This window comes from Mus pahari, chromosome 8, assembly GCF_900095145.1.
Source record: "Mus pahari chromosome 8, PAHARI_EIJ_v1.1, whole genome shotgun sequence".
In the NCBI taxonomy this organism is placed as follows: domain Eukaryota; kingdom Metazoa; phylum Chordata; class Mammalia; order Rodentia; family Muridae; genus Mus; species Mus pahari.
The window spans coordinates 45,469,837-45,485,505 of record NC_034597.1 but is presented as its reverse complement, the minus strand read 5'-3'; the positions used below and the strand labels follow the sequence as shown (position 1 = coordinate 45,485,505).

General features: G+C 41.9%; 1 pseudogene; it reads right to left on the bottom strand.

The window, feature by feature from the left end:
* Positions 1-13,095: 13,095 nt before the first annotated feature.
* On the bottom strand, positions 13,096-13,784 carry LOC110325076 (annotated as a pseudogene).
* Between the last annotated feature and the right edge of the window lie 1,885 nt (positions 13,785-15,669).

The window sequence follows — 15,669 nt, the reverse complement described above, 5'->3', positions numbered from 1 at the left end:
ATTGCTGGGCTCTTCTAAGCCTTCTTTGGCTTCTCATGCCTCTGCCTCCTGAGTGTTGGGATTAAAGATGTGCACCACTATCACTCGGCTTGTATTTTGATTTTTATGGAGACTCAGAGTTAAAAGAATACCTGAATTCTCAGAGAAAACGTTGAACTCAGAATTTTAAACAAGGCTGTAACTGTTAGGACTTAGAGAACCCTCAGGGATAGACTAAAATGTTCTGAATTATGAGATGAACATGAGACTTAAGGACAAGGAATAAAATATTATGGTTTAACGTGATATGTATGGGTGACAAGCTGACTTGTGGCAGATAATTTGATTGACAGTTACCTAGATTAAGAAACACTTGGGGCCTTGATGATGTATGCCTTTGGATATGACAATGAGGAATTTTCTGGAGTAGTTTAATTGAAAGGGAAAGGCCTGCCCTGAATATGGGCAGCCCACTCTCATGAATCAGAGGAGAAAGTTGAGAGCAGCCATTCCTCTTTCTTTGTTTCCTTACTGGGCCCACAAACCAAGCTGCTTCTCCTGCCTTGCCCTTCCCCACCGTGGCTGGAGGGATTCTTCTCACTGTGGGATAAAGTAAACTTTCACTCCCTTAGGGGAACGTTGGTTATGGAAAAAGTACAGGACAGGAACACGGTTGCACCATGTCTTATAAACTAAGGACTTTTCTTTCTCTCCTAGAGGGAACATCTCCTTCCGATGAGTTAGTCCAGAGGACCGTGTAGCTTCCTGAGCTAAGGAGTCTCTGCTCCCCTGAGAAGAACAACCATCTCTTCTGATAATGAAGCCCAACCCTAGCTAAATCCTCAGATCCAGAAAAGCCCTGTATCACCTGTAATGGTGGGCTTTTCCACCAGTGCCCAAGTTCCCAAAATAACGACTCTGAAACTGAATTATTTATGAATACATGCCTAAGCCAAAAGCTTTGACTCATTCTCACAAGCTAGGAACTCATTATCCTACTTATTCTATTCTAAGTCCTGCCCTGTGGCTAGTTACCTCTCCTCAGGTTCGTGTGACAGACTTCATCAGCATTCAGGGAGAATTCCACACCGGACTCTATCCCAGAATCTTCTCTCCCTGCTGGAATTCCCATCTCCTATTTCCTGCCTAAGCTAATAGGCCAACAGCTTTTTTATTGGGAGGTGATGCTTTCCATCCATTACACAAGAGATTCTCTTGATATCCACCAACCACTCATTCTCAGAAAACCCACCAATATCCTTGCCTCAACCCCTACTCCTTACCCCAAATCATGGTTAACCTTGATCACCTGGTCAAGTTGCTATCTGCTAAGTTCATTTTCTCACGAGCAGTTGAGTAGTGTTTTGTGGGAAATGGTTCATGACTATGCTACTGTTCTATTCTTCTGTGTGCTGTTTTTTTTTTTTTTTTTGTCACTCCGATGCTAAGTAGAGTCATCTGGGAGGAGGGAACCTTAAATGAAGAAATGTTTCCATTAGATCGGCCTACAGGCATATCTGTGTGGTATTTTCTTGATCGATCCAGCCCACTGTGGGCAATGTCACTCTGAGACAAATGGTCCTGGGAGCTATAAGAAAGGAGCCAAATATGCTTTGTGGTCAGGATAGACTTTAACCAACCCTGATCCTGGGCTAGAAGTCAAATGGCCTCTGGAGGGCAGAAAAGCACCATAGGACTGGTTGTCAATTGAGGCTTTGTGACTCTGGTTGTGAGCAATGTTCATTTGTTAAACTTCTGGACCTCCCAAAAGGCCAATGACCTCCACAGTGTTTACTAGAGTGGACAGAGAAGGAGTATCATGTTCTGGAGTCGAAATAAGAAGAGTTAAATGGTATTTACCTATTCTAAATGTAGACTTTGACTCTGTTCGTTATGATCCACAAGGCTTGGGTTTCCAGTGAGTGAGTTTACTAAGAATACAGCAAGCAGGAGTGAAAGAAGACAAGAGCAAGCACTGACTTAGAAGCTTCCCCCACCTAGGAGTCCCACGGTCCTGGATCCACAAAGAGTGTGTGTAGAGAGGGTAGTTTAACAACACAACCATTTAACAAAATAACAACAGCAGGTTCTACTCTAGTGCCTATGACTACTCCAGCCATGGGTTTCTGAACAGGTTTAAATTATGAATTCCCTCCTGTGGAGTCAGCCTCAAATCCAGTTGGAAACCAGTTGGTTACACCATAACAATCATGCCACTATGGCAACTCTCTCTTGTCAGGTTGATATCGTAGCATTCGGGTCCCATGCTGGGTACAATCATTGATGTCTTTTTTTCCCCTAACAATCTGAATAGTACCTTCTGATATTAGGCATGTTAGCCAGCAGGGAGGAAGTTTCCAAACTGATTTGAAATTGATTTTTCTATATCCAATAGTCAAATTGTGTGTGGCGTCTTCAGCAATAGTATTATACTTTCCATTCTCTTGAAGTGATAAAATACCCTCACTCAAAGCAACGTAGAATTGTAAAGGGTTTATTTCATCTTACACTTCTGTAACAGTCCATCATTGAAGGAAGTCAGGACAGAAACTCAAAGCAGGAATCTGAAGCAGAAATCATGGAGGAATGTTGCTTTTGGGCTTGCTTTCTGACTTGCTCACTGGCTTATGTTTAGCTAACATTTTTAGACAATCCAGGACCTTCTGCCTAGGGATGGTCCTGCCCAAAGTGGGCTGAACCTCATGCATCAGTTAATAATCAAGACAATCCTTCACAGACTCACCCACACACAGGGAGATTTGATCTGGAAAATTTCCCAACTGAGGCTTTCCTCTCAGATGACTCCAGGCTGTGTTAAGTAAGGCGAGAATTAAATCTAACCAGGACAAAGGTCTTGTCCTGCAGTTATAGTGGACTAAGAACAGAACAGCTCGTGTTGCTTTGAAGACCTCTGGAGCTTCTCTGACAAACAACATCTAGGTAGGCTCAGGAAGACGAACACTGCGTGTTCTCTCTCATCCATAGATCTTAGCTTCAAAGCTTTTGTGTGTTTAACATGGAGCACAAGCGCAAGCCAGGAAAGTAGAGAGGGGCTGGGTGAGGGTTGGGGTAGGGGTGCACTGATCAAAAGGGGATGGTAGATTGTGGGTACTGAAAATCCCATTCCTGAATTTTGTTTTGTTATCTATCTTCTTGGAGTTACAGATGGTTAAGAGCCACTGCTTAGATGCTAGAAACTGAACTCTGGTCCTCTGCAAGAGCAACGACTGTTCTGAACTGCTGAGCAGTCTCTATTCCCACATTGTGCCCTTCCTCCAGCCTTGGGCAGGCTGGCCCAAACCTTGCTTGCCACAGTTGCTAGCCCACCTAGGGTGGAGTCTTCGGACCTAGGTAAAATCTATTGTCTTGCCACGTCTGCAGCTTTCCTTCAAGACTCCACTGCCTGCTGAGAGGCTAATGTTCTTGTTAATGTTCCTGTTCTCCTGACACAAAGCAGCGATCCTCACAAAGTAACTAGATGCTGGCATGGTAGGGGATGGGTTCCCCCCCTTTATAAGCTTGAACTTTTAAATAAACATTGGCCTTAATAAGAAAACTTTGTCTTGGCTCACTATTTTGCAGCCTTTCCCATCCAAAACCCCATCTTTACTTTCAGGAACCCAGTAACCTGTGGACGCAGGTGGCTACAGGTGGCGCTTGATAAATGGTCTGAAAGCAAAGAGAAGGACGGGAGTTACACTGTCTTGGTGGAACTCCACAGAAAACAGAAGAAAACGTTTGAGGCCAGCCTGGTCTACAAAGTGAGTTCCAGGACAGCCAGGGCTATACAGAGAAACCCTGTCTCAAAAAACCAAAAAAAAAAAAAAAAAAAAAAAAAAAAAAAAAAGAAAAAAAAAAGAAAAAAAAAAAGTTAGCTTAAAACTGGTAACTCAGGGTTGGAGTCATTTTAAACAACAGCCCACTTGGCATGAACCAGTCCAGGAAACTAGGTCTCTAAGGACACTTCTATAATTGGGAAATATTTGATGTCATTCTTATCCTAGAAACTAGAATTATAGAGATAAGATTTAAAACAATGTCTCTTTAGTGAAGCATTAAAATTTGCACTGTCATGCATTCATATATATGAATTGGCAGCCAAACTTTGTAATGTGAAAGTGATGTTTCTGGTATTGATTTTAAAGGGAATAAATTGTTTAAAATTGAGTTTTGCTTTCCAAAAGTTATGGGTATATTCTAATATTGCAAAAGAAACTTAAAAATTATGGTTAAAATTGCCAGTGTTCCACTGACTGAAGTTTGCAGTTTGATCGCAAGCTTAAGATTTTTAACTTACCCATATATTGTAATTAGAATGATTACAAGAGTAATCATCTTATGAGAATGCTAATGCAGCTCATTTTAGCCATCTGGCCATACAAAGCAAAGGCAGAGTTATCTGGATATATTCGTCTTTGTGCAGAAATTGGACCCTTATACAATCAGTTTGTCTATGGTTGCTGCCTTGCAGGGGAACTACAGTACAAGCAATGCTTTCATAGCACTAAGGTTATAAGGAATGTTTTAACAATTGAAAGACCCCCGTTCCTGGGGAGACCCTTGCTCAAGTCCCAGGATGAGACGATGCTCCAATAACTCGAGAGAAACCATTCTTGATGCAATATGCATGAGGTTTAATTGGGAAAATCAGCATGCTGAGAAACCCTGTCTCGAAAAACCAAAAAAAAAAAAAATTTGTTATTGCAGAATATTGATATTTGGCCTATTGCATAGCAAAAGTTTTAGGTAAAATTGATAATCATTATCCAAAAGATAAGTTGTTAAAAATTGCTTCTATCCATGCTTTTGTATTTTCTGTAAATTTATACATGCATATATCCCATAAAGAATACAGCTACTGTATTTAAAAACAGCCCTTCTATGGGAGAGAAGTATATGTGATTGGATCACATGTTTATTCTTTTGAGTTTCCTCTTGCTTCAGCACAGATAATTGAATTGTGTGCTGTTGGCAGTGTTTTGAAATATTGAAAAATCAGGCTTTAATTTGTATACTGAAAGCCTATATATATATATATCAGGGCTTACAGTTCCTCTTTTAGATACTGCTAATTCTCAAAATTGCAATTGTTTATGCATATATAACCCAAGTTAAGAAAAAATACTGTTCCTTTAAAGGACTGTCTTTAGACATTTAAGAACTCATCCTAGATTGCCTGGACAAGACCTCTTAAGGCGATGCCTCCCCAGGTTTATATCCCAGGCAGATTATAGGCCTTATACATATAATTTCATTCTCTCTCTCTCTCTCTCTCTCTCTCTCTCTCTTTTTTTTTTTTTTTTGGTTTTTCTGTATAGCCCTGGCTGTCCTGGAACTCACTTTGTAGACCAGGCTGGCCTCGAACTCAGAAATCCACCTGCCTCTGCCTCCCAAGTGCTGGGATTAAAGGCGTGTGCCACCACCGCCTGGCTATAATCTCATTCTTTACATCATCAAAATAGTAATGACTTGAGATAATAATTTGGTATTTTTAGAGAATGTGCATGTCAAATTGTAAAGACTTGTTCTCAATTTCTACTTGTTCCACATAATGGTGTTAATTCTCAAGAACTTATATTTAATCAATTATTGCAAATGGATACTCATATTTCTGATTTTAGAAAAATAAAATATGCACATGTGACTATTGATATCTTTTCAGGCTTCTAGTTGCAACTGCTTTAACAGGAAAAGCAACTAAAAATGTAATTAGTCATTGCCTATGTTAATTTGTTTTTATGCTTGGTGTTCCAAATCAGATTAAAACAGATATTGGAACTGGCTGTTACAGTCAAGTATTTGAGATGTTTTGTGAACAATTTAATGTTACCCATGTTACTGGGATTTTTTTATAATTCTCAAGGTCAAGGTATTGTGGAACTTTAAAACTATATCCTCTTAAACAAAAAAGGAGGAATTATATCCCCATGCACATTATTTGAATCATGCTTTTTATTTTTAAAATTTTAAAATTTGGATGCCAAAGAACTCCTTGCTGAGTTTCTTATAGTATCCTACAACTAGGCACATTCATGCCTAGGTGAGATGGAAGGATCCACTTATTAGCATATGGCACGATCCTGATCAGGTATTTAATATGGGGAAGAGGGAATGTTTGTGTTTTTTCCACAGAATGCTGCAAGAGCTTGCTAGCTGCCAGCGTGATTGGTGTGACAAGCTGACATAAAAGGATAATGTTGACCTGTGAGCTTGCTGAGTGACCTGACAATGGTGACAGGAAAGCTGTATTGCAAATATGTTCTTGACCCACCTTTGCTTGCCTGTGTCCCAGATTAGACAAGCTAAGCTGCCTTGCTTCAAGCTTTTTAACCTGTGGGACAGAGAACATAGACACTGTGGAAACTGATTTAGAAAAATTAATCAAAAGGAGGAGTTATAATGACTCTTCTCTTTCCTTTAATGTGACCAGTTATTCTGACTCAATCATGGACTGGTCTAGAAATAAATCCAATATTGGAGATTGCTATTATGAAGATAGCTAAAAATCTTTATCAGCCAGCAGAGTTAACTTGGAGCATAGCCTCCACTATTTACATGAGAAGTAACAGTTTTTCTGTTGATTCTCAAAACCTCCTCTGCAGCAGGAGGCCAGAGCTTGGGCTCGATCTCTGCTAATTTGCAACTGAATTAAGTACCTGAGATATCCCCACAGACAACCTTAATCTTGTAGCTGTCAACTTTGACTTTGTGTTTCAAGCAGGTCAGTTGCCTCCATGCAGGCTTGCCTTCAGCAAAGTGCAGATGGCAGTGATTCATGGCTATGAAGAAATGCATTGAGTACATATTGTGGCTTTGGTCTGATTGGGAAAAAGGTGTGCAGTGAGGGCCAGAAGCCAAGGATGGGCCACTAGGTCTATGGCTTATTTCAACCTAAGACAGAGGCACGTGCCAATAGGCTGTGTTTGTTCATAGTAAACACTAAAAAGCTGTGTTTGTGCAAATAAACACAAGCTGCACGTGTTTTCTGAGACAGGTCTGAATGAGTCCAATTAGTCCTAAGACAGGCGTGGCCACCAGCCACCATAATTACCAGGCAGGACCATGGAGCATAAGTAAATTTTATGCCCCAGTCCAGCTAATTTTTAGTAAATAAAAAGGGAGGAACTGTGCCCTTCCCCCAGCCTTGAGCAGGCTGGCTCAGACTTTGCTTGCCATAGCTGGCTAGTCCACCTAGGATGGAGTCTTCTGACCTAGGTAAAGTCTACTGTCCTGCCACATCTGCAGCTTTCCTCCAAGATGCCACTATCTACTGAGAGGCTGAACCTGTTTTCCTGACACAAAGCAGTGATCCTCACAAGCAACGAGATCCTGGCATGGTAGGGGATGGGTTTCCCCCTTTATAAGTTTGAACTCTTAAGTAAACATTGGCCTTGATAAGAAAACTTTGTGTTGGCTCGTTATTTCTCTTGCAGCCTTTTCCATCCAAAACCTCATCTTTACTTTCAGGAACCCAGTAACCAATGGACGCACATGCCTACACCACATAAACCTTTAACTCCCAGAAACCCCCACTTCTTTTATATCATGTGTGTTCAACTCTTCCGGTGGACCCACATTGGCTCCTCTGAGTTCCACCTACCCAAGCACTGTGTCCCACAACTGGCTCCTCCTATGTGGGGCACACCCAACTGACTCATAGCCCAACTGATGATCCACTCAGACCCACATTGGAACTCCAGATTAAACAAAGACTGTGAGTAAACCTGGCACCCGTTCCAAAAATCCAGACCTTCCAGCCACTCTGAAGACAGTCACTCTATCTTCCCACTTTTGTTTTCAGGGAGAGCTACTGCACTGACTCTGGTCCAAATCCAGAAAGTCTAATGGATCATGAACAAAAACCCTGATTCCTATCCCCCCCCCATGCTTTATTCTTTCTCTCTCCACTCCTGGCTCCCTGCCCATTTGACTTTTTTCATCTATCTATCTATCTATCTATCTATCTATCTATCTATCTATCTATCTATCTATAATCCAGCCATTGCCCCCTCCTCCCAGTCCCCCCCTCCCACAGTTACTCAGCCCATTCCTCCTCCTCCTGTCTCTGGGAGGATGCTTCCCCACCACCAGGCCTCCCCCCTCCCTGGGACCTCAACTCTCTTGTGGATTAGGCACACCTTCTCCCACTGAGGCCAGACCAGGCACTACCTTACTGTGTGTGTGTGTGTGTGTGTGTGTGTGTGTGTGTGTGGGCTCTTGTGTATGCTGCCTGGTTTGGTTGGTGACTCAGTGTCTGGGAGCTCCCAGAAGTCCCGGTTAGTTGAGACTGCTGGTCTTCCTATGAGTTGTCCTCCTCTTTTGCTTCTTCCATCCTTCCCCTAACTCCCCATAGGGGTCTCCAACTTCAGCCCAATGGTTGGATGTAAGCTTCTGCATCTGTCTCAGTCAGCTGCTGATTGGGCTTCTCAGAGGATAGCTATTCTAGGCTCCTGTCGTGTATGTCCTTTTGGGTCTGGGTTACCTCACTCAGGATGGTATTTTCTAGTTCAACCCATTTGCCTGCATAACTGATGAGGTCCTCGTTCTTAATAGCTGAGTAGTATTCTATTTGTAAATGTACCACATTTTCTGTATCCATTCTTCCATATGGACATATGGATTGTTTCCAGCTTCTGGATATTACAAACAAGGCCACTATGCCCTCTGGTTTGGTGGGGTATCTTTTGGGTATATGACCAAGTGTGGTATAGCTGGATCTTCAGGTAGGTCTATTTCCAATTTACTGAGGATCCTCCAGATTGATTTCCAGAGTGGTTGTACCAGTTTGCAAAATCTCACCAACAATGGAGGATTGTTCTCTTTCTCCACATCCTCACCAGCATCAGGTGTCAGCTGAGTTTTTGATCTTAGCCATTCTGACTGGTGTGAGGTGGAATCTTGGGGTCATTTTGGTTTGCATTTGACTAAGAACTTTGAACATTTCTTTAAGCACTTCTTGGCCAATTAAAATTCCTCTGTTATGAATTCTCTGTTTTGCTTTATACCCCATTTTAAAATTGGATTATTTNTTTTTTTTNTTTTTNTTTTTTTTTTTTTTTTTNTTTTTTTTTTTTTTGGAGGTTAGCTTCTTGAGTTCTTTATATATATTTGGATATTAGCCCTCTATTGGATGTAGGGTTAATGAAGGGTTTTTTTTTTGTTTGTTTGTTTTGTTTTTGTTTTTGTTTTTGTTTTTGTTTTTTCCCCCCATTTTGTAGGTTACTGATTTGTCCTATTGACTGTGTCTTTTGTCTTATAGAAGTTTTTCTTTTATAGAAGCTTTTCCGTTTCATGAGGTCCCATTTATCAATTGTTAGTCTTAGAGCCTGAACCATTGGAGTTCAGTTCAAGGCTTTTTCCCACTTTCTCTTCTATTAGGTTCAGTGTATCTGGTTTTACATTGAGATCCTTGATCCACTTGGACTTCAGCTTTGTGCTAGAATAAAGCTTACCTGGTCATAATGAATGATCTTTTATTTATTATTTATTTTTATGTATATGAGTGTTTTGCTTGCATGTAAGTATATGTACTGTGTGCATTTAATACTTAAACAGGCCAGAAGAAGGCATCATATCTACTGGAACTGGATTTACAGATGGTTGTGAGCCACTCTATAGATGCTAAGAACAGATCTTGGGTCCTCTGCAAGAGAACCAAGCATGATTAACCATGGAACCATCTCTCCAGCCCCACAACAAACATTTTGATGTGATTTTGAATCTTGAAGTGCCAATATTTTATTTTATTGAGAATTTTAAAAATCGATATTTAATGGGGAGATGGGTCTGTTATTTCCTTTGTATTTTTTTTAAAGAATTATCTATTTATTTATCTTATGTATAGGAGTATACTTTAGCTTCAGACACACCAGAAGAGGGCATTGGATCCCATTACAGATGGTTGTGAGCCACCATGTGGTTGCTGGGAATTGAACTAAGGACCTCTGGAGGAGCAATCAACGCTCTTAACTGCTGAGCCATCTCTCCAGCCCTATATCTTTTTCTTTTGTGGTGTCTTTATCTGGTTGTGATATCACAATTCTGCTTTCTGTTCATAAAAAGAGTTTGGAAACCTCCATTCCTTTTCTATTTTATGGAATAATTTGAGTAGCATTGGTGTTAGTTTTTCTTCAGAGCTCTGTTAGAATTCTGCAGTGAACCTGGTCATGGACTTTATTTTTACTTTTAATTATTTTATTAATTAAGTCCTGGACCTTTCTTTTTAGTTGGGAGATGTTTTACTATGGCTTCAATTCCACTGTTGGTTATAGATCTAGTTAAATTATTTATTTGTTCTTGGTTTAACTTCAGTAGGTTATTTTATACAGAGATTAATCCATTTCTTTGACGTTTTCTAATTTGTTGAAGTATGCCATTATGATTTTGAGTTTAATTGGTATCTATTGTAACACCTCCCTTTTTATCTCTTGGTTTATTTATTTATTTTTTAACTTTTACTTTTTACTTATGTATATGGATTTTTGTATGCATGTATGTCTGCATACCAGTTGCTTGCCTAGTGCTCCTAGAAGCCAGAAGAGGCATCTGATCCCCTGGGACTTGAGTTATAGTAAGTTGTGAGTTGCTCTGTGGGTGCTAAGAATTGAACCTGGGTCCTCTACAAGAGCAGCCACCAGTCTTCTTTGCTACTGAACCATTTCTCCAGTCCTCATCTTTTAATTTTTATTAATTTTTTATTACTTTTCTTTCTCCCTTTGGCTAATCTGACCAAGTATTTGTCAATCTGGTTTTAATTTCCAAAGAACCACCTGTTTGTGTGTGTGTGTGTATGTGTATGTGTGTGTGTGTGTGTGTGTGTGTGTGTGTGTGTGTGTGTGGTTTTTCGAGACAGGGTTTCTCTGTGTAGTCCTGGTTGTTCTGGAATTCACTCTGTAGACCAGGCTGGCCTCAAACTCACAGAGATCCATCTACTTCCGCCTCCCAAGGGCTGGAATTAGACGTGTGTACCCCAACTGCTTGGAAAGAACCAATACTTTATCTCATTATTTTTTTGCTTTTTTTCTTTCATTCTTTTAAAAATATTTATTTTTAATTAGTTGTGTGTGTGTGCACACGTGCACGTGCGTGAGTGTGCATGTGCGTGCACATAGATATGTGCACATGAATGATAGCATTAATGGAAGCCAGAGAGGATATTGAACATCCTAGAGCTGTGGTTATACAGTACAGCTGAAGTTGCAGGCAGTTGTCTGATGTGGGTGCTATGAATGGAACTTTAGTCCTCTGCAGGAACAATACACAGTCATGACCACGAAACTATCTTTCCAGGCTGTTTTATTCTTTCCTAGTTCATTAGTTTCTACCCTGACTTTTAAAATGGAGATGATGTCAGTTTTATAAGTTCCCACTGGCTATTGAAATGATTTATGCAATTACTCACCTTTCCTGGGGGGAAAATTCCCATACCTAGAGGACGTATCATAAGTCTCTTTCCAGGACTTTGTCAGTAGAAATAACTGTCTCACAACCAGGCAGAAACTCTTGACAATATATAAAGCTGGGCAAACAATAGAAAGGCACTTCCTTTTCCTCCACCTGATGGCTTTGGTGACGTTCACATTATGAGAGCAACAGCCTTTATCTTCCTCCTGTGCCTGGCACTAACCACCTTATTTATTGGATGTCTTTCTCATCCCCCGGCTGCTACTGTAAAACTGATAGCTCATATGATTTGTGCCCTGAGTCTAACTTCTGCTGGCTCTGCCTGCTATGAATTAATAGCTAGTCCTTAAATCCAGCTCACTTGAGCTTTTAGTAACGATCAGGCTCTGATTGTAGAGGAAGGAAGCAAAATGTCCGCAATACCAACGTTGGGCTACATTTCAGTTTCTGCCCTGATTTTAATTATTTCTTCCTGTCTGATTGCTTCTGGCTTTGTTTCGTTTTTGTAAAGTCTTTTTCATATTTATTCATTTATTTATTTACTTTTGGTCTTTTGACACAGGTTTCTCTGTAGCCTGAGGTGTCCTGGGACTCACTCTGTAGATCAGGCTGGCCTCAAACTTAGAGATCCATGCACCTCGGCCTCCCAGTGCTGGGATTAAAGGCATACAGCAGCATTACCCAGCTAGTTTTTTAAGTCTTAAGTCTTAAGTCTTAATCAATTAAGTCCTAAGTCTTAATTTACTTATTTGAGATCTCTTGAACTTTTTGAGTTAGGCACTTGGTACCTGTTGTGTGACGTTATCCCTGGGGAGATGTAAACAAGAGTTACTCACCCAACAGGAGCTCACAACAGACCAAAGTATGGGTACCATCAAAACCCAACTTAGTGCCGGGCGTGGTGGCACACGCCTTTAATCCTAGCACTTGGGAGGCAGAGGCAGGCGGATTTCTGAGTTCGAGGCCAGCCTGGTCTCCAAAGTGAGTTCCAGGACAGCCAGGGCTATACAGAGAAACCCTGTCTCGAAAAACCAACAAACCAAAAAACCAAAAAAAACCCCAACTTAGTGAGCCAATGAGTTATATTGGAGTTATTTACAGGAGCAGAAATGACTCAAAGATATCACCAAAGTCCACCCCAGACTGCATGATGGGCCATCAAAGCTGGAGGCAACAAGAAGGTGGATCTCGTTTTCTCAGACAGTGTGCTAGCCTGTCTCATTTTTATCGGTGAACTGAGATTTCTGATACTCAGAGTTCATATTCAAAGTGTGTGTTGATTCCTGCTATTTTGCTGATTTTGTGGTGCTTTCTTAGACCACGTTGGGTGAAAAGTTTGCTGCTATTGATTGTCTCCTGTAGGTGACAACTTTATCCTCCTTGTTCTAAGGGATTCCTCCCAGTGTCCTTTGCAGAGCTGGTGAAGTGTTCATAAATTCCTTAGTCTGTTTTCATTATGGAGAATGTGAATTTCTCCTTCTTCTCTCCTCCCTCCTCTTCTCCTTCTCTTCTTCCTTGTAAACAGCTGACATGCACTCACAAGCTATTCTGGCTGTAGGGCAGACAGTGCCAGGCACAGAGAATGGAACCTGGATGGTGACTGGCTCCTGCCACAAGCCTGTGCTCTTGCTCCAGCTTCCCCACACCCCATCTCCTTCCAACTCAATCCCCTTCTTGCTCCATCTGAACCACTCCTCTTCTGTCTGGCTCCCCTTATGATGCTGGAGTCAGTGTGGATACTTGGGCCGAGCAGAGTTGCCACTGCCCAGGTTTAAGAGGCAGTCATGGTCTTGGTGTTTTCTTCTTATCTATAGGTTCTCTGTAAAGTCTGCATTGGAGCTGAAAAAAGAAGGAGGATCTTGAAAGCCACTCTCCACTGGAGAGCCTGCTTGCCAGTTCCCAGGGCGACTGCCCACCCTCAAGAAGTTAACCTATAGCCAGAATTGAAGGTGGCCCATCTGCCTCGAAGTTCTTACAGCATTGCTCTGCCGTTGAGTCTACATTGCCTGAATCCAAAGCCACCTTCATTTTGTTTTCTGCCTTCTGTAACATCCACTTGAAGTGACCAGTTTCCCAAGAGTGTACTGTCCTTGGTTAGAGCCTCCTTCAGGGAATCCATGCCTTCAAATTGGACAGAACAGAACCCTTCAAGTTTGCCTGTATCTTTGTGACTAGCTGCATACTCCAAAGGCTGAGGTCCTTAAAGATAGCATCGGTGTTGCTGTTGCCCTGAATTAAGTTAAAAGGGAGATTTCCTATGTTCACTGCATAGGGGGACTTTGTGGGCAGCTCCTTCTGGCTTTGGGACCCATGGTCACCAGCATAGCCATCATGCCCTCTGCCACCGTTGAAAATGCTGTAGGCTGGACTGTTGGGATCTGGAAGGTATCCACATCTGCCATTTGCTGTCTCAGCTCAATTTTAACAGTTTTATTGGGTACAATGTTGGGAGCCATTTGCTGCTTCTCTGAAGCAGAGATTAAGAGAGAGAAAGAGAGAGAGAGAGAGAGAGAGAGAGAGAGATTGAGAGAGAGAGACTGCCAGCCAGGCAGAGTCAAGGCAGGTCAGAGTTTGTTGGCAGATATCCTAGCCTGCTGAGGCGAGGCGTGGGACGATAAGAGGAGGTGCACTTGAGGCTCAAGGCTCACAGCTGAAGATTCTATTGACCTTGGTGATAGGAACAGGAGATTTTTGTGTGAGGACAAATGTCTCATGAATATTTCATCAATTGTTTCTGTTAGCTTGTGGCTTTGCTTCCCATGGTACTGAAGTATAAGAAAGCTATGAGAGATACGCTAGGGACTGGTGTGGTAATGACCTCCAGCCCTCCCATACTGTCTCTTGCATCTTTTTTCTATCTGTCTTATAATCATCCTCACTCCCCCCTCAGAGGACCATTTGACTTTATCCCTGCCAGACCTGTACAGTACAATAGTTAGAATTGGCAAATACTCAAAAGCTAAGAATGTCACTAGATAACATCTGAGGCCTATAACAGAGGTTTCCCCAGTTGGCTGCACACTACCTACCCACTCACTGTACCCACCAATGTATTTAAAGAGTTTTTCATCCCTTAACTATTGAAAACTTCATGAAATAGCTACCCCCTGGGAATGTGGAATTCAGGGTAACCACAATCTGCGACCCGGAGCACGGTCACTTATATTTGGTTACAGAATGAATTGTTTCTTCCCTTTTGAGAGAATGGTGCTTCTTGCATAGACAGGATTTTTTTTGGGTTGAAACTATTATTTCCAAAAAAGTCACCAAGGAACCCAAATGAGGGCACAGGGCAGTTCCAGGGGGATTACAACGGATAAGTTAAAATTGTACTAGGAAGGTAGGACGTATTTGCTAAGAACCAAGTTAATGTCTCAACAGTCTTAGGAGATATCTGGGAAAGAAGTGGGGTCCCCCCTCAGGTCTTCAGCCTTTGTATTATTTAACATAAACCCGAGAAGCAATAGTCTGCGTCCAGTCTTTACAGTATATGTCAGTTGCTGGAATGCCTGTTCCTCTGCTGGAGGGAGGTTTCAACCAACTCTGGGGGAAGGGGCTTCTCTCCCTTTCCATGTTCCCATAATTCCCCTGCTCTTTCCACCCTCCTCAGAAGCCTTCCCCTGCTCCTTCTGACAGTGCTCACTCAGGCTTCTCCTCTTGTGTGCCTGCCCAGGGATGGCAAGGCCTTGGCTCCTTCTTCAGTCTCCCTGCAGGCCTTCTTTCTCCATGCTGTAGAAGGAACAAGGTTACATGGTGCTCTGGCTATGTGCATCCAAGAAAGGGCCACAGATCATTAAAGCCCAAGATTTTCTCTTATTCAGCCAGAGAGGGGTATTCATTCCACTTGAATAGAGGCATGAAACTCTTTTTTAGACCAGAGCTGGCTATTTTACAGAAAACAAAGGAGTTATACATTAGCATGGGGTAACTGGCTTTTCTGGGAGGCTACCTAACAATGACTAGAGACAATGGTGTAATTATAAGCCACACAGTTAAAAGATGCCTAGCTCACACACAGTCTCTGAACAAAATTTCACTCTGCCTTGGGAAAGAGATTTAAACTGGCTTGTGGGTCTAATGAGGGGCCTGCTTTGTTCTTTCTCTCCCAAGGCTTTGGAAGCGCTTCCGCTTTACCCAGACTCTGGCCTTTGCCTTTGCTGTTCCCACAGCCAGGGGCACTCCCCTCCTCTCTTTTGCTTATCTTCTCTGTCTTTGCCTTCATTCCTCCTGGCTGAACTTCAATTTCTTTTTATCTTCAGGCTGTCCTGGGATCTACTGACTGTGAAC